At 39.4% G+C, this 23949-nt stretch overlaps 1 long non-coding RNA gene and 1 pseudogene across 4 annotated transcripts in view; one reads left to right on the top strand and one right to left on the bottom strand.

Annotated features, from left to right (window-relative positions):
* Positions 1 to 23949, bottom strand: part of LOC309662007 — a 30576-nt gene that overhangs the window by 3454 nt on the left and 3173 nt on the right. The gene's annotated exons all lie outside the window — the stretch shown is intronic.
* Positions 5391 to 14369, top strand: LOC309661987 (nucleosome assembly protein 1-like 1 pseudogene; annotated as a pseudogene). Its single transcript has one exon. The product of its transcript is annotated as a nucleosome assembly protein 1-like 1 pseudogene (transcript).

Raw genomic sequence — 23949 nt, 5'->3', positions numbered from 1 at the left:
CTGTGTCCACTCAAAGAGAGCTTAATTTTGTAGGTCCAGAGCGAGACCCAGAAATCTCTATCTTTATAAAAGTTGCTCAGGGGAGTCTGATGATCAGCTAGATTCGAGAAGAAATTACCTCATTTTAGTATGCGTATGTTTCCTTTTGTTGGATATTCGGATCATCTGTATGTTTTTATAAATAAGACTGCAATAAAGATGGTTATATATAAAGCTTTGCCTTATTTAGTATTGTTCACATAGAATGAGTCTCAGAAGAGTGATGAGTGAATTAATGAGATAAATATTTTTGATTCTTGATGTGCTTCGTTCAAATGTTTATTCATTTAGCTACTTAAATATTCACTTAAAAATATATATTTTTCTACAAATATTTATTTACCATGCTCCAAGCTCCAAGCATTGCGCTGAGGGTTTGCAATGTAACAGTGAGCAAGACACATAGTGGGGAGACGGATATTAAACAAATAATTATCCAAATAAAATATTTAGATTATAATTGTGATAGGGTCTATGAAGAAAAAATAAAGAGGACTATAAACCTGGTTTGAGAATGATTAGTGAAGGTATTCCAGAGAAAATGATATTTAAATTGAGACTTGATGAATGAGTAGAAGTTAGCCATGCAAAGAGAAAGGAGAGAGCATTCCAGACACAGAAAGTGGCATATGCAAAGGCTCAAAGGTATGGGAGAACTTGGAAAGTTATATAAAATTAGATTTATGTCATAAGAAGATGGTATAAATATACTGAGGTAAAGCAAGAGTGAATGAAAAGGGAGAAATTAAGAAGCTATTGCAGGGACTTCCCTGGTGGTGCAGTGGTTAAGAATCTGCCGGCCAATGCAGGGGACATGGGTTCGAGCCCTGGACTGGGAAGATCCCACATGCCACGGAGCAACTAAGCCCATGCGCCACAACTACTAAAGCCCACGAGCCTAGAGTCCGTGCTCTGCAACACGAGAAGCCACTGCAGTGAGAAGCCCGCGCACTGCAACGAAGAGTAGCCCCCACTCGCTGCAAATAGAGAAAGCTTGCATGCAGCAATCAAGACCCAACGCAGCCAATAAATAAGTAAATAAATAATTTATTAAAAAAAAAAGAAGAAACTATTGCAGTGGTTCATGAAGGAGGTGGAGTAAGAAGAAATGATTGATGGCTCGAAGTGGTGCCAGTAGAGATGATGAGAAGTGAATATAGATTTATGTAGAAAGTAGGATCTATAGGACTTGTTGATTAATTATATAAAAGTGGTAAAGGAAAAGAAGTCAAAATGAGTCCCCAGTTTCTGGCATAAACAAGTGGCTGAATGATGTTATTGGGCAAGAGAGGGACAGTGGAGGCAGACTAGGTTTGCAAGGGATAATCATGAATATGGTTTTGGCAGTATTAAGTGTTGAGATGACCAAATATGTGATGTCTGAGTGGAGATGTTGAGTTGGGAGTAAGAGACAGTGATCTGGAACTCAGAAGTCTTGTGTAAAGAAATAAAATTGATATTGAAACCATGGAAATGAATGGAATGGATAATGTAGTTGAAGAATATATAGAGTGTCAAGAAGAGAAGGCTAATGACTGTGCCTGGAAGACTCCAACATTGAAAGACTGAGTGAAGAAGAAGGTCCAAAAGAAAACTGAAAAGTAGTGACCATCTAAGTAGGAGGAAAACTGGAAGTGTGTGTTGTAATGGAAATTCAAGAGAAAAGAATGTTTCACTGGAAAGCTGTCAAAAAAGTCAAAAGTTTTTGAGTGTTCAAGTAAGATGAAAATGAAAAGCAATGATTAAATTTAGTTGATGGAATGAGTTGAGAAGTGAATGATATGCACAGATGATATTTCATCAAATGAAATGAACAGGGAACTTTCCTGGTGGTTCAGTGGCTAAGACTCCACGCTCCCAGTGCAGGGGGCCCATGTTCAATCCTTGGTCAGGGAACTAGATCCCACATGCTGCCACTAAATATCCCATGTGCCGCAACTAAGACCCGGTGCAGCCAAATAAATAAATTAAAATAAATAAAATTTTAAAAAATGAAATGAACAAAGATGATCACTGCAGCCCTATTTGTGGAAATAACCTGTCTCCTAGTACAGCAAAGGATACACTTATGCTCACTGATTTTATTTCCCCAAAATTAAATACTCATTTTAAGGTTGGTATGGGGAAGTTATTTTTTTGAACAAAAATTGGGGCATATTGTTGGACAATTTATTCTATGTGAAATATTTATAAGAACAGGTTTGTAATCTTATAAAATTAAACCATTGCTAATTACAAAAAAACCCAGATAGATGCACTGTAACTTAGTGAGGGTGAGCCTTCCGCAAGTAATATGTAAGAGAGGGATAATCTGTGGGGTGAGATCCCTGAGGATGTTGAAGGGACACTGTAAAGGGATTCGCCTCAGGTAAGGGAAGAGATGCCTGTCTTGTTAACAGGAAAAAAAGATCAAAGAATGATTCGCTGATAAGAGTTAACAGAGTTCTCTTCTATTATTATTTCTAATAATTTTCTACTATTATTACCAGTTGCCTTTTCTTTCTACAGTAAGAGATGAGGAAACTTGGTACTAGTGAGGGAGAGGCAGTAGGATTGGAGATGTGAGAAGAGTAAGGAAGATCTATGAAGAATGGGTATGTGAACAGGATATGGGAGTCAAAGAATTCCTGGACAGTGTTGTAAAAGCCCAGTGGAGATTGGAGACCATGAATTCATTGTGGTGCCAATCATACCAATTTGCACATTATGGTTTTCTCCAAGTGTTCACAGCAGCACAGGTACACATATGGGTGATATGAACCATCGGATTGATCGAGGCCTGGGATTTTTGCCAGACTGGTGCCAGAGAAGGACAATTGAGCCAGCGAGTTCAAAATAGTAGTCAAAAGTAGTTGATATTATAAACCACAGAGAATTTTATTCAGTAAAATGGGGGAGGAAGTGGGGAAGGGGAACGTTTCTCTTAAGTAAAAGCAGTTTGAGCAGGAGACAAAACTACCTCTCAAGGTTTGCCAGTGGGTGAAGAGGGAAAAGAATGAGACCCACCCAAGGAGAGAACAGAGGGAGAGTCCTTGAGGGGAAGGGGGAAAGGGGTAGAGAAGAAAGACAGGGAGGAAGAGGGAGAGATGGAGAAAGGTAGGGAAGGAGAAAAGGACGAAGAGGGAAAGAGAGTAGGAAACAGACAGACAGACAGACAGACCAGAGACTAAGAGGGCATTTGATTTTGTTTGTGATAGTTTTCTGTTCTTAGTTCCCTGGCTATGTTTCAAACCCATGGGTTCAAGAGATTCCCCTGTATCCTTACAGTGAACTTGCTTTTTTGGCTGAAGTTTCTATTTCAAAATAGTCTTAACTAAGACAAGAAAATGTAATATAGACTCTTGTACTCTCATAGCGTGTTTTTGTTTGTCTTGTTTTCGGGGTTAGGGTTGGGGGTGGGTAATGTAGAGCCAAAGTTGATCAGTTTTTCAACCCCTAAAGGGCACTTCTGTTGAAGCCATCTAACAGCCCTATTGCATAAGGCTCAGAGTTCTGGCAGTTGCCTTTGGAGCCTCTGGGGCTTGGAGTCACCAGCAGGTTTTCCCAAGAGTCCCTGTCTCCTTGCCTCACTGGCCCTGTTCAGCAGCAGCCAGGACTTCATGCCTGGTGCTTCTGGGGTAGAAGGGTGGCTTTTTTGATCTGCTGAGGATCTGGTCCTAGGAAAAGGGGAATGTGAGTCCTCTGTTCTTGACGGTGTCCAAGATCTTTCCCCACTGGTTTCCTATTGCACCGTGAATCAGTTCACTCTTGAGGTAGGTCGACATTGCCCCCACCATCCGTCTCTTTCCAGGTGGTACCACTTTGAGATCATGGTATTACTAACCTTTGTGTCATCCTTCCCAAAGCCATCAGATACAGGTTTACCAAAACATCTACCTTCTGTTTCCTACTTCCTATCGACAGTACTAAATACTAACAACGTGGGAGCTCTGAGGCTGCCTGTTTGGGCATTTACTTGATTGATTGATCTTTCTGCAGGCATTTAGTTTTAGTTTCCCACAACAGTAACACGCAAGCAACTCTCATTCTCTTAGTCCTCCTGTCAATTTAACAAGCTGCTCTCAAGGCAGGTTCTATAATGAATCCTTGGTGTGCAGAAATGACTGCAATGTTATTGATTTAAATTCCATGAAGTGATGTCACAATTTATTTAACCATTACCCACTTGTTGGACATTTAGATTGCTTTCAATATCTGATTTTATAACTGATTACTATAAAGCATAACTTTATGCCAAGAAGTTTTTCTGTATTTAGGAAAATATGGGATTCCTCCTTAATTTTTCAGAGTTTTCAATACCACTAGCATGTATTTATGTTGTTTACTACTTAGCCTAGAAGTGTAGAATAATGACATTAACCGCCCTCACCCTACCCTTTTTTTTTTTTTCCTCTGCTTAGTTTTCTTTGAACCTCTGACTAGGTTCAAAGAACTTTCTCCCACATTCTCCTTCTGCAAAATGCCTGCGAATTCCATTTTTCACACTTTTCATTGCCATTTCCTCCTCATGTAGACCTCCCTCCTAGAGATGTCTGTCCTCAGGCTCGGATCTGTACTGATTTCTTTCTAGACCTATCACACAGTAGTCATCCTTGGACTATCCAGGGTCCTGGATCTGATGACCTACTCCTTCTTGGTTTACTCTCTTATTTTGCTGAAGTGCATCCTCCAATAGCATCCTGACAAAGGATAAAAAGAAGATAAACGTTTTGATACTATGCATGTCTAAATATATCTAAATTAAATATCGTTTTCTAATTCTGGATTTTGAGGACAATGACCCATTGTCTTCTAGCGTCCAATGTTGTTGAGAAATTTCATACTATTTTAACTCCCAACCTTTTGTATGTGGTCTTTCTTTTTTTCTTTCTTTCTTTCTTTGAAAGCTTCTAGAATCACCTCTCTTGGGCATTCTGAAATTTCAAGTTGATATGTTTTTGAGTTGCTGTTTTTAAAATGTATTATATTGGGCACTCAATATGGTCTTTTTAAAAAAAAAAATGAGGGGCTTCCCTGGTGGTGCAGTGGTTAAGGATCCGCCTGCCAATGCAGGGAACACGGGTTCGAGCCCTGGTCTGGGAAGATCCCACATGCCGCGGAGCAACTAAGCCCGTGAGCCACAACTACTGAGCCTGCGCGTCTGGAGCCTGTGCTCCGCAACAAGAGAGGCCGCCATAGTGAGAGGCCCGCGCACCGCGATGAAGAGTGGCCCCTGCTCGCCGCAACTAGAGAAAGCCCTCACACAGAAACGAAGACCCAGCACAGCCGAAAATAAATAAATAAATTAAAAAAAAAAAAAAAGGAAAAAACTCAACTATATGCTATTAAAAAAAAAAAAAAGGCATTTATTTAAAAAAAAAATGAGATGTAATTACACATACCATTATATTACGTTAGTTATATTAGGTGTACAACATCATGATTCCATACTTGTATATTCAATATACTCTTTTAAACTGGAGACTTGGCCTTTATTTCTGGGAAATGTTCTTGTACTATTTCCTTGATAATTTTGTTCCCACCGTTCTCTCTTTTGGGAACTCTTTTAGTTAGATGTTGAATTTCCTGGCTTAATCCTTTAATTTTCTTATCTTTTTTACTTCACCCTCATTTTTAATGTCCAAAAACACCTAATGTTCTCTAATGTTTCTCCCTCCTCCCTTTCATTTCCCTCCCTCTCCCCCTTTCTTTCCTTCCTTCCTGAGAGAATTTCAGTCTTATTTCAGGGATATAAAATCTTATCTCCCTGAGAATGTTAATTTAATGTTAATCTACCGTCTGCATTATCTGTTTCCTCTGAGTTCTTCTTTTCCCCCTCCAGTTTATTTGTTTTGATCTCTGTCTTTACTGTTGGAAACTTTCCTCAAAGATCTGGTTATCCTTGAATGTTTGTTCAGATTTTCAAATGAATCGCTGCAAAGCTGATTGGAAGCTCTGTGTGAGTGGGCAGTTCTTGTCAGCTTGTGGGCTTATTTTTAGATTAAAGAGGTAGTCAGCCAGCTTGTGGGTGTGGGTGTGAATGTGGTCCCCCAAATGTCAGTGTGTGTAGGTATTTTCTCTGTAGCAATTTAGTTTATCAAGAGAAGGAGCCTGGAATCTGCCGGGAAGGATAAGCCTGACCATTGGCACTGTAGCACAGGGTGAGGTAAGGGGACTGAGGGATCTCAGTTCAGTAGGCAGACTTTCATTTTCCTTAAATCCTCACTCCTGCCCTCTTCCTGCCTGTTGCTCCCCAGGAAGCCTCCCCCCAGATAAAGTACTGTGGGAGTGGGGGAGGGGTGGTTGGCTGACTGGTGGGAGTGGGGCTTGGAGTGCTAACTGCTTTTTTAGTCTTTTCAGACCCCACTCATCGCTTTCAATGCCCTATTCCTACCACTGCCTTCCAGGGTACTGCAGGCTTCAGTCCTTCCCGAGGTAGTCTTGCTTCTTGAGGGTATTCTCCAACAAAGTTCTGCTAACCATTCCTCCACCTGCTTTTTGTCTTCATATGTTGGGGTCTGGGGGTACAAAGATTTCCTAGTTTTATTGAAGATGGGGTTTGTGTTTCTGTTTCTCGTTCTGACTTTTTTGCAGGGGCTGCACCGTGCAGATCTTAGTTCCCCGACCAGGGATTGAACCCCGGGCCCTTGGCAGTGAAAGTGAGGAGTCCTAACCACTGGACTGCCAGAGAATTCCCTGGAGGAGATTTTCAAAAGAAGAGGTTAGAAAGGTCAGTGATCAGCCATCTTAATCCTGGGAATTGTGGAGGTGACTTCCAAGCATTTGCTTTGATCATGACTGTCCAGACTTTGTTGAAAATCAAAAACCAAAAATCAAAAACCAACAGTTTTCTGAAAGCAGTTCTTTCTGCATGTACTTGTTGTTCAATGGCAGTGCCAAGCAGTGATATGCCTAGCTATGCCGAAGCCTGAGACCAAAGAGAAAATTAGCAATACTGATCCTATCTTTAAAATTTTGATATTCTGGTTTTTTGGGGCTTTCTGCACCAATTTTTATTTTAAAAAATATTGTATTAAATATTATTTATCTTGATTACTGAGCTTTTTGGGCACCCCTTAAATTATATCCCATAGTTGAGTGACTTACTTACTCCACCTTAATCCTGGCCCTAGAGGGGTATCGCATTCTTCATCAGCTACCCTCACCCCTATAAACCACTACAAATAAACATACAATCTAAGTAAAAGTAGCCTACTTGTTGTGCAAACTTACAGCTTCAGGACAAATTCCACAGTCACCCTTCCAATCAGTTTGCCTTTTTTAAGAGTGCGTTGTAGGTATTTCTGAGTCCTCTCTTCTGTTCATAGCAAGAGTTGGTCTCTTTCTAGGAAATACTGTATAGGATTGGGTCAAAGTGACTTCCTCCCCGTATATTTGAGATGCCAGAGCTCTATTGATGCATGTTGCAAAAAGGACAGGTGTGGCACTGCCATAATAATGAGTTCCACAGCTTTTCTTACTAAGATGATGTGACATCAACAGAATCAGAAGCATTTCCTCTAAATTCTTCTGGTGTTGATTTTTCTCCTAAAAACCTTGAGATAAAGTAAAAGAAGTAAAAATTCTTCAAGTATTTCTACACCCACTTTTACACACGGGCGGTGTCAGGAAAGGATCCTCCCTTGCTAATTGCAGGATTTTTGGTTGACTAAGTGGGAGATGGAGGAGGCAGGTGTTTGAGCTGCTATGGGGACTATGATACAGTGAGAGTGAATTTTTTATTCTTTTCAGTTCTTGTTTTACCTAACTGTGGTGATGTAGAGGAGTCTTTTAGACCACTGTGCATTGTCACAGTGAAGATCAGTCATGCTGAAGGCATTCTCAGTCCTTGTGTGTTTATAGGAAATCTTAACTATTTTGGGATGCTCTGTCTGTAAGCCATAGAGGCACCACGGCTACATAAAGACACAGTGGTTACCTCACCTTACTTGCCATACCACACCCTTGAGGAAGATCTAGAGGAGTGCTACTCAAAGTCTCAGAGTGTGCACTGTGGCTAGAGTTAGTTCCTGAACTAGTATTACCTGTCTGTGTCCAGATAATCATGGAAATTGAGAACAAACATTTAGAAACTTTTATAGCAATTTGACAGAATAATTTATGTTTGTTGCATTTAATAATAAAAATGTCAGCTTGCATTTTTGAGGTCTTTGTTCTTTTTAGAGTCACTTTCTAGTAATTAATTTTTATTGTATTTTACAAAGATATTTGCTGGCGATGGACTGGAAAGAAAAAACTTGGCTTTCATCACAGGTAAACAGAAAAATCTGGATCTGGAGAGCATTTTTTTTGGCCACACCGCGTGGCTTGCGGGATCTTATTTCCCTGACCAGAGATTGAACCCGGGCCACTGCAGTGAAAGCGCCAAGTCCTAACCACTGGAGCCCCAGGGAATTCCCTGGAGAGCATTCTGGGGATTTAAGAAAGTGTCAAAGTTTTCATGACATTGGACTTGGCAATGAGTGGTCTCTTGGATATGACATCAAAAGCACAGGCAACAAAGGCAAAAATAGACAAATGGGACTACTTCAAACTAAAACTTTTGTGCATTAAAGAGCACAGTCAATGGAGTAAAAAGACAACCTTCTAAATGGAGATAATATTTGTAAATCATATATCTGACAAGGGGTTAATATCTAGAATATATTTAAAAACTCCTACAACTTAACAATAAAACATCAAATAACTTGATTAAAAAATGAGCAGAGGATTTGAATAGACATTTCTCCAAAGGTGATATACAAATAAGTGACACACCTATGAAAAGATTCTCAACATCTCTAATAATCAGGAAAAAACATATCAAAAGCACAATGAGATATCACCTCACACCCATTAGGATGGCCACTATCAAAAAAACAGAAAATAGGAATTCCAAATCAGCTGCACTATTGTTCATTTTCAATGGCAATGTATGATGGTTCCAATTTCTCTGCATCTTTGCCAACACGTATTATTGTCCATCTTTTTAATTATAGCCATTTCAGTGGGTGTGAAGATTACTGATTTTTAAGCTAATCGGAATAATATGTTCAAAATGCAAATATGACCAACTCACTCCCATTCAATGGTCCTAATTTTTTTTTCAGAATAAATTCCAAAAGTGTAATATAACATAAGAAGCCTTCCATGTTGCTATCCCTACCTCCCTATCTCTAGTCTCACCATCTGCCACTTCCCTTTCCTGCACTTTATACTCTAGGGATATGAATTGTGTGAAGTTTTCTGCATGCACTTTGCTACCTCTAACCTCTGAAACTTTGTTTCTGCTTTTCTGTCTGCCTAGATTTCCCCCCCACCTTTTTGCCTAATTTTTACTCACGCTCTAATACTACCCAGGCATTCATTTCTCATGGAGCTCTTCTCTAAATCCCCAGGTGTTATTATCATTTTTTCTACTAGGTATTAGCTTATGAATGTAACAACCCTATGAGGCAGGAACTCTTATCCTAATTTTATGCATAAGGAAAATGACCCTTAGAGAGAGTGAGAGATAGAGATATTAGTAACTTGCCAAAAAGTCACACCGTAAGGGAGTGAAGATTGAATTAAATGCCATTCCTCTGTGCTCTCATAGCAGCCTCTGCACACATGGGTTCTTTTGTTTGTTATTTTATTTTTAATCTTTTGGCTGTGTTGGGTGTTCGTTGCTGCGCACGGGCTTTCTCTAGTTGCAGCAAGCGGGGGCTGCTCTTCGTTGCGGAGCACGGGCTCTAGGCGTGCGGGCTTCAGTAGTTGTGGCACACGGGCTTAGTTGCTCCGTGGCATGTGGGATCTTCCCGGACCAGGGCTTGAACCCATGTCCCCTGCACTGGCAGGTGGATTCTTAACCACTGCACCACCAGGGAAGTCCCACACATGGGTTCTTTATCTCATTACATTTATATTATCTCCTTATATCTCCCAATTCAATCATGCACTCATTTAACTATTCATTCTCCAAATATTTATTTATAGTTTACCACATGTCAGGCACCGTGGCAGGTGCTAAGGACATGACGTTGACAAGACAGATCCTATATGGGACCTCATTGAACTTAAGAGTCTATAGGGGTGTACAGATGATTCAACTAATGGATATTTGCTATGGTAACAGGTAGCAAAGGGACCTAATCAGTAGTTAAGGAAGCCTGGAAAAAATGATCTTGAAGCTGATGACTGGGGAACATCTTAAGGATGACAGAGGATTAGTTAGGTAAACATCTTAAGATGTTTGGCTTGAGGGTGACATGTAGCATGTCATATTATATAAGTTATGTCTTTTTTAAGCCCCAAAATTTAGTGGCTTAAGCAAACATCATCTGCTCATGGTGCCACCTTCTGCTCCCACCCCTGCCCCCCACCCTGGCTGCCACCCTGAGTCACTACCTGTGCAGCTCCGGCCACCTGGCTCCCTGTGCTAGCCACCAATATGTAACGCAGACATTGACAAGAAAGAGCAGTCTGAACTTGATCAAGGTTTGGTTGATGTTGAAGAAGTAGAAGAAGAAGAAACTGGTGAAGAATCAAAAATCAAAGCAGGTCAGCTGACTGTTCAGATGTTGCAAAATCCTCAGATTCTTGCAGCCCTTCAAGAAAGATTTGATGGTCTGGTAGAAACACCAACAGGATACATTGACAGCTTGCCTAGGGTAGTTAAAAGACAAGTGAACGCTCTGAAAATCCTTCAAGTTAAATGTGCACAGACAGAAGCCAAATTCTATGAGGAAGTTCATGATCTTGAAGGAAAATATGCTGTTCTCTATCAGCCTCTATTTGATAAGCGATTTGAGGTCACTTATGAACCTACGTAAGAAGAATGTGAATGGAAACCAGATGAGGAAAATGAAATTTTGGAGGAACTGAAAGACAAGGCCAAGATTGAAGATGAGAAAAAAGATAAAGAAAAAGAGGACCCCAAGGGAATTCCTGAATTTTGGTTGACTGTTCTTTAAGAATGTTGACTTGCTCAGTGATATGTTTCAGGAACATGATAAACATATTCTGAAGCACTTGAAAGATATTAAAGTGAAGTCCTTAGATGCAGGCTGGCCTATGAGTTTTGCCTTAGAGTTTCACTTTGAACCCAGTGAATATTTTACAAGTGAACTGTTGGCAAAGACACATAGTATGAAGTCAGAACCAGATGATTCTGTTCCTTTTTCTTTTGATGGACCAGAAATTAAGGGTTGTACAAGGTCCACATAGATTGGAAAAAAGGAAAGAATTGTCACTTTGAAAATCATTAAGAAGCAGAAACAAGGGACTTGGGGCAGTTTGTACTGTGACCAAAACAGTTTCTAATACTCTTTAATATTTTTGCACCTCCTGAAGTTCCTGAGAGTGGAGATCTGGATGCTGCTGCTGAAGCTATCCTTGCTGCAGACCTTGGAAGTCATCACTTTTTACATGAATGTATATTCCCAAGATCACTGTATACTTTACTGGAGAATTTACTAAAGAAGATGATGATGATTATGATGAAGAAGGTTAAGAAGAGGATGAGAAAGAGGAAGAAGAAGGAGATGAGGAAACTGATCCAGACTATGACTCAAAGAAGGCTCAAAACCCAACAGAGAGCAAGCAGCGGTGAAGCAGGTTGTATGTGGCCTTGAGGGTAACTTGCACTGATCTAACTTCTGCTTCCTTGGAAAGGAGGAATTTACATAACTTGAAAAGCCTATTTCAAGTTTTTTGTTGTTGTTTATTTGCTTGTTTTTGTAGCTTAAAATAAAAATATCAAATTAAAAAAATGATCTCACAGTTTCTGTGGACAGGAATTTTTTTTCTTTTTCTTTTCTTTCTTTCTTTTTTTTTTTTAAATTTTTGGCCGCACCGTGCGGCATGCAGGATCTTAGTTCCCTGACCAGGGAAGAGTGGAAGTGCAGAGTCTTAACCACTGGACCACCAGGGAAGTCCCTGTGGTCAGGAATTTGGAAGTGACTTAATTGGGTAGTTGTGGCTCAGGGTCTCTCATGAGGTTACCATCAAGATATTGGCTGGGGCTGCAGTCATCTGGATGCTTAATAAATTTGGCTGGAGGATCTGCTTCCAAAATGGCTCACTCACATGGTTGTTGGCAGGAGGCCTCAGTTCCCTACTGAAACCATGCACCTCAGATTGGGACTTGAACCCCCGTGCCAGGACTCGAACCCGGCCAAAACCCAGACTGGGACTCGAACCCAAGAGGCCAGGACTCGAGCATGGCCAAAACCCAAGGTCTTCCAACTGAGATCACACACCTGGTTTCAGGACTTAATGAAGCTCAGGTTCTTGATGTCTCACTGCAGAAAGAATTCAGTGAGAGATAAAGTGATAGGTGAGAAGTGGATTGATTTAGAGAGAAACACACTCCACAGACAGAGTGTGGGCCACCTCAGAAGGCAAGAGCAGCACCAGGGTATGGAGTTGTCAGTTTTTATAGGGGTGGGTAATTTCACAGGCTAATGAGTGGAAGGAGCATTCTAGCTATTCCAGGAAGGGGCTGGGATTTCCAGGAATAGGGCCACCACCCTCTTTTTGATCCTTATGGTCGGCCTTGGAACTGTCATGGCACCTGCCGGTGTGTCATTTAGCATGCTAATGTAGTACAATGAGCGTATACTGAGGCTCAAGGTCTAGTGGAAGTCGACTTGTCTGCCATATAGGACCCTTTTGGTTCTAATCAGTTTATGTCATGTCCTCAGGCTATGTCATTCTTTCAAAGGTTGTGTCCTGCCCACTTCCTTCCTGTTTCACTACCGCATGAGTCTATCCATAGGGCTGCTTGAGTATCTTTGAAATATGGCAACTTCCCCAGGAGAGAGCAAGGAGGTCACAATGCCTAATGACCTAGTCTTAGAAGTCACGCAACATCACTTTACCACATTCTACTCATTAGAAGTGAGTCACTAAGTCTAGCCCATATTTAAAGGGGAGAGAATTACACTTCAACTTTCTGAAAGGAGTGCCAAAGATCTTGCAGACATATTTTAAAACCATCAAACATATTCAAGGAAAAGAAAATTCAGCATGGCTAGAATTAGAGTAAAAGACGAGGGTAATGACTGACGAAGAGAGGACTGGTGAATGATGACAGTGGAAAAATTAGCTGGATCCAGATTCCTAATTTCCCTATTAATCTTAGTGATTTAGTTTTTATTTTTAAGGCAGTGGGAAGCCATTGAAAAGCTTTCTTTTTTATTTATTTTTAAATTTAAATTTGTTTTCATTTTTTAATTTTTTGGTCACGCTGTGTGGCTAGCAGGATCTTAGTTCCCCAACCAGGGATCGAACCCGTGCCCCCTGCAGTGGAAGCGTAGAGTCCTAACCACTGGACCGCCAGGGAATTCCCAAAAGTTCTCTTTTTTAAGCTTTATTGAAATATAAATTCATAAACCATACAAATCACCCATTTAAAGTGTTCAACTCAATGGCTTTTAGTATATTCACAGAATTGTGCGTTTATCTCTACAATCAGTTTTAGAACATTTTCATTACCCCAAAAAGAAACCTTTAGTTGTTACTCATCCTCCCTGTCCCTAGGCAACCACTAATCTACTTTTTCTCTCTATACATTTACTTATTCTGGGCCTTTCATGTAAATGGAAATGTGGTACTTTGTGACTGGTTTCTTGAAATTATGTTTTCAAGTTTCATCTATTTTGCAGTATATCAATAGTTCATTCTGTGTTTTTTTTAACAAACATTTTATTTACTTATTTTTTGGCCTTGCTGTGCGGCTTGCAGGATCTCAGTTCCCTGACCAGAGACTGAACCTGGGCCACAGCAGTGAAAGTACCAAATCCTAACCACTAGACCACTAGGGAACTCCCAATTCTTCATTCCTTTTTATGGATGAATAATATTCCATTGCATGGATATACACATTTTATCTATCTATCTATCTATTAATTGATAGACATCTGGGTTGTTTCTACTCTTTGGCTATTGTGAATAATGTTGCTGTAAACATTCATGTACAAGATTTTGTGTGGACATGTTTTCATTTCTCTTGGGTATATACCTAGGAGTGGAATTTCTGGGTCATGTGATAAATATATGTTTAAATTTTTGAGGAACTTCCAGGCTGTTTTCCATTCAGTTGCACCATTTTACATTCCTACTAGCAATGTATGAGGGTTCCAATTTCTTCATATCTTTGACAATACATGTTGTTGTCCATCTTTTTTGATAACAGCCATCCTACTGGGTGTGACAAGGCATTTCATTTTGTTTTTAATTTGCATTTTTGTTTTAAAATGTAGATTTTGGGACTTCCATGGCGGTCCAGTGGTTAAGGCTCTGTGCTTCCACTGCAGGGGGAACGAGTTTGATCCCTGGTTGGGGAGCCCGGGATCCCACATGCTGCATGCTGCGGACAAAAAAATAAAATAAAATAATAGATTTTGTTATTATTCAGGTATGACAAGGTCAACAGATCAGATTGCCATTGAAAAGACAGCTGTTATGCTCAGAGATCCCAAGAGGAGGGGGCACGCCATGCCATGGCAGAGGAAACCACCAAGTTCAGTCAGGAGGGGAGGGGAATGTGGGTACGAATTTTATTGTGATTTCTGTGGTAAGCAACAAGAGAGGCTGGGTACGGTTTAGGATTGGCTAGGTTGAATAATTTCCATAAGCCCTGGGGCAAAGGGACTGCTCCTAGTTGTCTGGTACCTGGCCTGGGGGGGGTAGGATAGGGAAATAGTAGCCTGGAGTATAAGAGTCTGATAAAGAATGTGATTGAGGATTTGGGCTGTAGATTGGTTGGTTTGTCTATGAAAGGCATGCCTGCAGGCAAGTCGTTTTACTGTCTATAAAAATTGGCTAACCCCGGCAGGGGAGGGGCAGGAGCTTCAGGTCTGCAAGGTCCCACAATGTCAGAGCATCAGAAACATACAATTCCCCTGATAGTTAATGTTGTTGAAACTTTTCATATGCTTATTGGCCATCTTTGGAGAAGTGTCTGCTTAGATCCTTTGCCCATTTTTAAATTGGGTTGTCTTTTTATTATTGAGTTGCAATAGTTCTTTGTACATTCTAGCTACAAGTCCCTTATCAGATATATGATTTGTAAAAATTGTCTCCTGGGACTTCCCAGGACTCCTTGCTTCCACTGCAGGGGGCACAGGTTCAATCCCTGGTCTGGGAACTAAGATCCTGCAAGCCTTGCAACGTAGCCAAAAGAAAAAATAAATTAAAATTATAAATAAATAAATAAATAAATAAATAAATAAAGGTGAGGGGTGAGATCTAGAGCACAGGGAATAAGTAGCCTTAGTTAGGAGAAGGTATGCTGCTCCCATGGAACCAAGAAGGCTGGCAGAAAGCATGAGTGGCCACGTAGGTAGGTTTACTGGCCCGCTGGCAGGAAGCTGATGGAGTTCTTCAAGGGAAGGCCATGGCTGCACCCTCAATGCCCATCACAGGGCCTGCTGTAGAGTAAGAACTCAGTAAATGTTTAATGAACTGAACAGGCTTGGGTTTCAGTCATGATTGCATCATGATTATATCACGATTTCTAGATACTACCTTAGGAAAGTTACTTACTCTCTGTGCCTCATTTTCTGTGAAAGTGTGGATAATAATCCCAGTCACTGAGTCAGAAACTAATATATATATATATTCACCAAAATCTGTTTCCTTTTCTTCTTGGACACACAGCTAGATAATGCTTTGCAGTCTCCAGTTATGTTAGGCACATACTGACTGGCACATCATTGGCTCTCAGTAGATGTTTAATGAAAGAATATAACTACTGAGATATTCCATTATAAACTTTGTTGTGTCACCAGTTCTTCCTTATCTTGATCCAAGATGACATCTTGTCTGGCCATGGAGGTAGTTAAGACCAAATGAAAATTTCCTGTGGATGATCTGTTGTAAAGAATATGATTTGTTTTACACAGAACTAACTAACTAATGATAATTAATTTCCCCCTAATTATAATTCATGGAGAAAAGCAGGTGGTATTCTTAATTCCCTGAATAGAACTGGAGGGAAGCAGTAGTTGTGGAAAACTTTTGCCAGAGTATTCCTCCCCCCACAGGCCCCCCCCCAGTGTCATTTAAGGGTACACTATTATTAGAAGTAGTGTGAGGGACGCTGTGATTAGAGAATGGTAAAATGGAACTGCCGCTAACAAAAACTTGCTGACTACGGAGGTGGAGTGCTCTAGGGTTTTAGTACCTTAGATTAAGCTGTCAGTGATTCAGGTTTTCAACCTCAACTTTTCTGGTTTAATAACATGGTCAAGTCAGTTGCATGAATGCATTAAACAAATCCATGAATTCTCATGCCAACCAATTTCTTGTGCGAATAATATGTAAATCAGGATGCTAATTTATTAATTTACAATGATAAATGTAACCAGAGAGCAGGTTGTATGTCTTATCGGCTGCTTGATACACTCTTTCTAGGTAGGAAGATATGGGAGGCCATATAGTTATAATCAGAAGGTTTTCTGGTAAACTGAAATCTGGAGCAAGAAGAGTTAGATGGGTAATCTTAAAGGCCAGGATTATCGAATTATGGTAAGTGAATGTAACCATTTCAGTAGTAAGGACAGGCTTGCTAAGAGAGGGTTGCTTTTTCTCTACTGATATTTTCTTTTATGTGGACTGAGCTAGAATGGTGTAACTCCTAGCTTCTCCCTATTCCTTTACCCATCCCAGAGTAGAGAGAGTGACATCTGATCGGTCAATTCAGGAAGAACAACTTAGGCATGGTTGCCTGATTTCCTCTCTTCTCTCTGGACAGTAAGGCTGCTCAGAGAGTACATACCAAGGATTTATGACTTACTTGGTCCAGTGTGTTACCCAGGGCTAATTTCTCCATTAGGCACAGTGGGCCCAGTGTCTAGGGGTCAGGATACTTTCAGGGGCCTTGAACATGTTTTCATTCAATTTAAAATGAGAAGGAAAAAAACGAACTTGTAGGCTAAAGAAAATGTTTTAATATATGGTATTAATATATTTTATTTATATCAGTGCAGTCATAAAATATGTCTTTAAATATTTTTTTATGGAAGAAGGGACCCATAAAGGCAGAAGTGCCTATGGCCCCATGCAAGACCCAGTGTGGCCCTGTGCTGCCTGTGGAATAGGGTGGGGAAATCTACTTAACTGAGTTGTTCAGGTGACAGATCAGTTTGGTTCTCATAAGCTACAGCCTCCAGTTGGTCCTTATCAGTTCAGGAGATACTTGATCCATCATTTACCTTACACTTGCCCTTTATTCTCAATTTAGACAGAGAAGACCAATGCTATTTACTGGGCTCCCTGAAGACCCCAACATAAATCACAGGAATATATATTTACTGGGAATTCCCTGGCGGTCCAGTGGTTAGGACTCCAAGCTCTCAGTGCCGAGGGGGCGGGTTCAGTCCCTGGTCGGGAACTAAGATCCCACAAGCCCCGAGGTGCAGCCAAAAAAACCCAAACAAAACCAAACAGAAAAGGAGTATATATTTACTGAATTAAACGGAAGGAGACTGGAGAATTTGTGTACTGAGCAGGGCTACTCTGATCAATGCTGGTCAATCTCTGACAAATTACTGTTATTTAACTTCTCTTTTCTATGTTCCATGTAGCTGCAAATTCCTCTGTATTTTGGAATCAGCCAAAAGAAAATGAGGAAACTCCTTGACATCATCCTACAAACCATCCTGATTTGGAACAGGTATTTTCAGCAGTCCATCAAAGCAAATAATGAGAAATTCCTATGCCCTACCATGAACAAATGTCCAATGTAGGACATATTTTGAAACACGCACATCTATATGGGACCTAAAGTAAAATCTGGAACTGTTTTACATGTGACAAAGGCACTTATGTTAGGTGATATTACATTCAGAGAGCAAGTTGGAATGACAACATTTTTTCTAGGAATGATAATGTTTTTCTAGGAAAACAATATTTAATTTTTTTCCCTTATCTAGTTTACTTGATTAAAACTCTGGATATCTCTTTGAGTTTAAGTTTTAAAGCAATTAAGTTTTGATTCTCAAAATGATCGAAGTTTTGGGCTTCCCTGGTGGCGCAGTGGTTAAGAATCCACCTGCCAATGCAGGGGACAAGGGTTCGAGCCCTGGTCCGGGAAGATCCCACATGCCGCGGAGCAACTAAGCCCGTGTGCCACAACTACTAAGCCTGCACTCTAGAGCCCACGAGCCACAACTACTGAGCCCACATGCCACAACTACTGAAGCCCGCGTGCCTAGAGCCCATGCTCCGCAACAAGAGAAGCCACCTCAATGAGAAGCCCGCGCACCGCCATGAAGAGTAGCCCCTGCTTGCCGCAACTAGAGAAAGCCCGAGCGCAGCAACGAAGACCCAACGTAGCCAAAAATAAATAAATAAAATAAATAAATTTTTTTAAAAAAGAGGAGATTTATTATAAGAATATAGTAATGTTTTTTACAAAGTTGGAGGTATCACACTCCCTGATTTCAAACTATACAACAAAGCTGCAGTAATCGAAACAGTATACTGGCATAAAAACAGATATGTAGATCAATGGAACAGAATAGAGAGCCCAGAAATGAGCCCACACTTAGATGATCAATTAATCTATGACAAAGGAGGCAAGAATATATAATGGGGAAAAGACAGCCTCTTCAATAAGTGGTGTCGGGAAAATGGGACAGCTACATGCAAGAGAATCAAACTGCACTACTTTCTCACATCACATTAAAAAAAAAAAACTCAAAATGGATTAAATACTTAAATTTAACACCTGAAACCGTAAAACTCCCAGAAGAAAACATAAGCACTGTATTTGACATCGTCTTAGCAATATATTTTTTGGATCTGTCTCCTCAGGCAAGGGCAACAAAGGCAAAAATAAGCAAATGTACTATATCAAACTAAAAAGCTTTTGCACAGGGAAGGGAACTATCAACAAAATAAAAAGGTCACCTACTGAATGGGAGAAGATATTTGCAAACAATATATCTGATAAGGGGTTATTATCCAAAATATTCAAAGAACTCATATAACTCTACATCAAAGAACCAAACAACCTGATTAAAAAATGGGCAGAGGACCTGAATAGACATTTTTCCAAAGACATTCAGACAGCCAACAGGCACATGAAAAGATGTTCAACATCACTAATCATCAGGGAAATGCAATTCAAAACCACAATGAGATATCACCTCAGAATGACTATTATCAAAAAGAACAAATAACAAATGTTGGCAAGAATGCGAAGAAAAGAGTTGGTGGGAATGTAAATTGGTGCAGCCACTATGTAAAACAGTATGGAGGTTCCTCAAAAAATTAAAAATAGAATTACCATATGATCCAGCAATTCCACTTCTGGGTATTTTTCCAAAGAAAACAAAAATACTAATTTGAAAAGATATATGCACCCCTATATTCATTGCAACATTATTCACAATAGCCAAGATATGGAAGCAACCTAAGTACCCATAGATAGGTGAATGGATAAACAACATGTGGTATATATATACAATGGAATGTTAGCCATAAAGAAAAGTGAAATCTTGTCATTTCCTACAACGTGGATGGATCTAGAGGGTATTATGCTAAGTGCAGTAAGTTAGAAAGAAAAAGACTTCACTTACATGTGGAATCTAAAAAACAAAACAAACAAACAAACAGAGAAGCAGAAACAGAATCATAGATACAGAGAACAGTAGGTGGTTGCCTGAGGGGATGAGGGTGGGGGAATGAGTGAAATAGGTGAGGGACATTAAGAGATACAAACTTCCAGGTACAAAATAAGTGAGTCATGGGGATAAAATGTAAGTGTGGGGAATATAGTCAATAATACTGTAATATCTTTGTGTGGTGACAGGTGGTAACTAGACTTATTGTGGTGAGCATTTTGTAATGTATAGAAATATTGCACCACTATGTTGTGTACCAGGAACTAACAGTGTTGTAAGACAATTATACTTCAAAAAACAAACAAATTCATCGAAAAAGAGACCAGATTTGTGGTTATCAGAGGCAGAGGGTGGGGGAAGGAAGAACTGGATGAAAGTGGTCAAAAAGTACAAACTTTCAGTTGTAAGACAAATACTAGGGATATGATGCACAACATGATTCATATAATTAACACTGGTGTATGTTACATATAAAAGTTGTTACGAGGGCAAATTCTGAGTTCTCATCACAAGGAAAAAAATATTTTTTTCTTTTTCTTTTCTTTTATGTCTATATGAAATGATGAATGCTCATTAAACTTACTGTGGTAATCACTTCATGGTGTAAATCAAGTCATTATGCTGTACACCTTAAACTTATACAGTGTTATACGTCAGTTATATCTCAATAAAACTGGAAGAAAAAAAGAATATAGGAATTTTAAAAAATTAATTAGTTAATTAATTTATTTTTGGCTGTGTTGGGTCTTCGTTTCTGTGCGAGGGCTTTCTCTAGTTGCAGAGAGCAGGGGCCACTCTTCATCGCGGTGCGCAGGCCTCTCACTGTCGCAGCCTCTCCTGTTGCGGAGCACAGGCTCCAGACACGCAGGCTCAGTAGTTGTGGCTCACGGGCCTAGTTGCTCCGTGGCATGTGGGATCTTCCCAGTCCAGGGCTCGAACCTGTGTCCCCTGCATTGGCAGGCAGATTCTCAACCACTGTGCCACCAGGGAGCCCTATAGGAATGTTTTGAAGAAACCGAGGGGAGGGATGCAGCTGGCTCCAGGAAAGACTAGAACCAAATTGTTGAGAGCCCAGACAATACTTTCTCTCTATCTCTCCAATCTGTCTTCTCTGCTTGTCTGCTTCAGTCCTCTCGCAAGGACAGCTTCCTTTTCTCCTCAGGCTTCATGCAGAATATAGTTGCCCCCAACTCCTAAGGTAACCCCATATAGGCTTAGTTGCACAAAGAAAACGAATCTCTCTAGAATCCCAAATATTTCACTCTAATTAATTATTTTTTCTTAAATAGCAAATAGATTCTTTTGGTTCAAAAAAGGTACAGTAAAAAGTCTCTCCAGCCTCTTTCCTCTGGCTACTCAGTTGCTTTTCTCAAGGGCAACCAATGGTACCAGTTTGTTCCATCTCCTTCCAGAGAAATTTTATGTATATGTGATAAAATACATCTATCTATCTGTCTATCTATCTATCTACCTTTCTCCTCTTCCCAATTTTTTACACTAATGGCAATATACCATACACACATTTTTTTTTCACTGAGCAATTTATCCTGGAGATTTTACACAGTATCAGCACTCAGAGAGTGCCATCATTCTTTTAAATTATAGGATTCCAAATTTTGGAATTTAATGTTGCAATAAAAAACCAGAAGTGTGTTTATAATGTACTTATAAGACATAAGACATACGTAAAATATATAACTTTTTAAGTTTTCTTTATGCTTTACCTATTTTTTTTTCTTCTGTTGGGTTGTTGGTCTTTTTCTTATTGATTTCCAGGTGTCTGTATATTAGAGGAACCAGACCTTTGTCTCTGATATGAATTGCACTTTTTTCTTGTTTATCATTTGTCTTTTGATTTTACTAATGCTACTTTTTGACTTTGTCTCAATTCTAAAATTTTCCAGGAAGGGGCTAATTGTATTGAGACACCCACCCTTGGTTAATTAACTGTGGCCAGGAGTCATTTTTTAATGCCCTGAAGTCCACCCTATGGAATGGGGGTGAGTAAAGCTAAAGGGGAAATTGTGAACTAGGAGGTACCCTAAAAGGGGTCTACTACATTTCAATGTATAGAAGATGTTTTCTAGTCACTGGGTATATATCTCCTTGTCTAGGGGAAAAGAGTTCAGTTTTGGTGAAGATACACACCAAGAAACAGTCATCACTGCAACTGAATAAGAGAGAGATATGCAAATTGCTATGGTTGTAGATGAAGAAGCATTTCGTTGTGTTTGGGGCATCTAGGAAAACTTTACAGGAGAAAGGGCATTTGAACGGGTTTGTAAAGACATAGATGAGTGAAAATGAATGACTAGGTTAGCCAATGGCTCAACATCATTGGAAGTAGGATGTATTGGGACGTGTGTGATTGTCACAAATGGAAGAGTAATGTAACAGACAGAAAGATGTCAACAGGTATGATTATAGAATGTAACATTCCCTTACTGGCAAATGATATGAAATCTTACAGTTACATAAAGCTGGAGCTACCCCAATATGCTTCTGGACTGAAGTATGGCTTCCAGTAAAAATTATTCACAAAGACACAGCACTGTGGTTGCTATCACATTTACAAAAGGATTATCCCAGGCATGAGGAAGCTGTCTTTGCCATCCATTCTGTAGTTCTAGTTATCTTAGGCGGCTTTTTTTTTTTTAATACTCTCTTTTGCCAATTCCATTTCTATCTTTCCCTGTCAAGTTTGGAGACTGCCTCACTGGCAGTCTGGCCATTCACTTATGGAGAAACTGGGTATAGCAAAGATAAAATTCTCAAGAGCATCTCTCAGTGGATCTATGCTTGAGGTCTATTTGAAGTCCATTTCTGTAGGAGTGGCAGGATTTGGAAACTACACTAAGGGATGTGGGGGGTTTTTTGTTATTGTTTTTTCACCAGTGGATTGACCATTTCCCCCCTCATCTCTCCTCACCTCCCAGCTTGAGGTATAGTATAATTGACAAAATTGTACATACTTAAAGTGTACAACATGATGATTTGAGATAGGTATACATTGTGAAATGCTTATCACAATTAACATATCCCATCACTTCTCATAGTTACCTTTTGTGTGTGTGTGTGTGTGCACACGAAGAACACTTAAGATGTATTCTCTTAGCAAATTTCAATTCTTAAAAGTTTTCTCCTCTCCGTAGATGTTCTTAGTATCCTATTCCTTCCTTCGAGATATTTGTTTCCTTTTTTTTAAAAAAAGCAGCACTTTATGCCTGCCTTTTTATAGATAAATAACTGCACAAAGAAAATTACTTTTTCTTCATGATTGAATCCATAATATCTGCAATTAATAACTACCATCTATTGAGCCTTTACTTTTACATGCTTTCATTATTTTAATTAATCATAAGTAGATATAATGAATGCATTAGAGAGATGAGAAAATTGAGTTTTAAAGGGCTTAATTTTCCCAAGGCCACAAAGCTTGCAGCTCCTGTTGAGTGTGGTAAAGAAATCTTTTATAAAGATAAGCCCACTGATATTATTTACTTTAGATAACAGCAATATAACTCACTATCCAGTTTCTACCAGATTTAAAATTGAAAAACACAGGAGTTCCAGCATATGTTGGTTCTTACTTTCTTTTAGTAACGTTCTTGCAAAATGTTATTCTAAGTTTAATTGGGAATGAAAACAAGTATTTATCAGCCATTATGTAAAAGAGGAAAAAAATCCTGAGACAGATTTTCTTTTGATTTGCCATATGCTGTGTCATGGAGTAATGCTCATTCTTTTACTCATCAAGTGTCCAAGGAGTGTTTTGTACAAGGGTCTGAGTTTGGTAATGAGGAATACAAGACTGAATGGGAAACAGAACCTATCTTCAAGGAATTGATGATCTACTAAGGGAGATTATAAATATGTAAATAATTAAATTAAGTGGAATGCTCCAAGACAAATTCAAAGGATAGAAATGCAAAGGTGGCATAAATTATTTTCGACTGAGAGGAAATCATACTTATGTTCTAAACATAAACAAGCATGTTTAAAATTTAGCCGTTAAATAGACCGAAGATGCTTTAGACAAATATCAAGGATTTGTTTATAATAAATTACAAAATTTTATTTATTTACAAAAATCCAAGACATTTTAAAAAATGTAAATTTTATTATTTCCTTAAAGGCCAGTCTTTCATCTAAAGAAATGCCAGCGTTCATCTTATTTAAAGTGTTAAGTGGTAGCATTTTGCCATTCTACAGATTCATCTGGCATTTTAGAGAATTAAATTTTGTAACATAACCAACTGGAAGATTATAGAGAGCAGAGTGTGATCAGGAGTAGCACCTTGGTATTTAAGGTACA

The sequence above is a fragment of the Balaenoptera physalus genome (assembly GCF_965194825.1).
Source record: "Balaenoptera physalus genome assembly, chromosome: 5".
NCBI classification, from domain to species: Eukaryota; Metazoa; Chordata; class Mammalia; order Artiodactyla; family Balaenopteridae; genus Balaenoptera; species Balaenoptera physalus.
The sequence above is the reverse complement of the archived record's forward strand: the minus strand, read 5'-3'. Positions and strand labels throughout refer to the sequence as shown.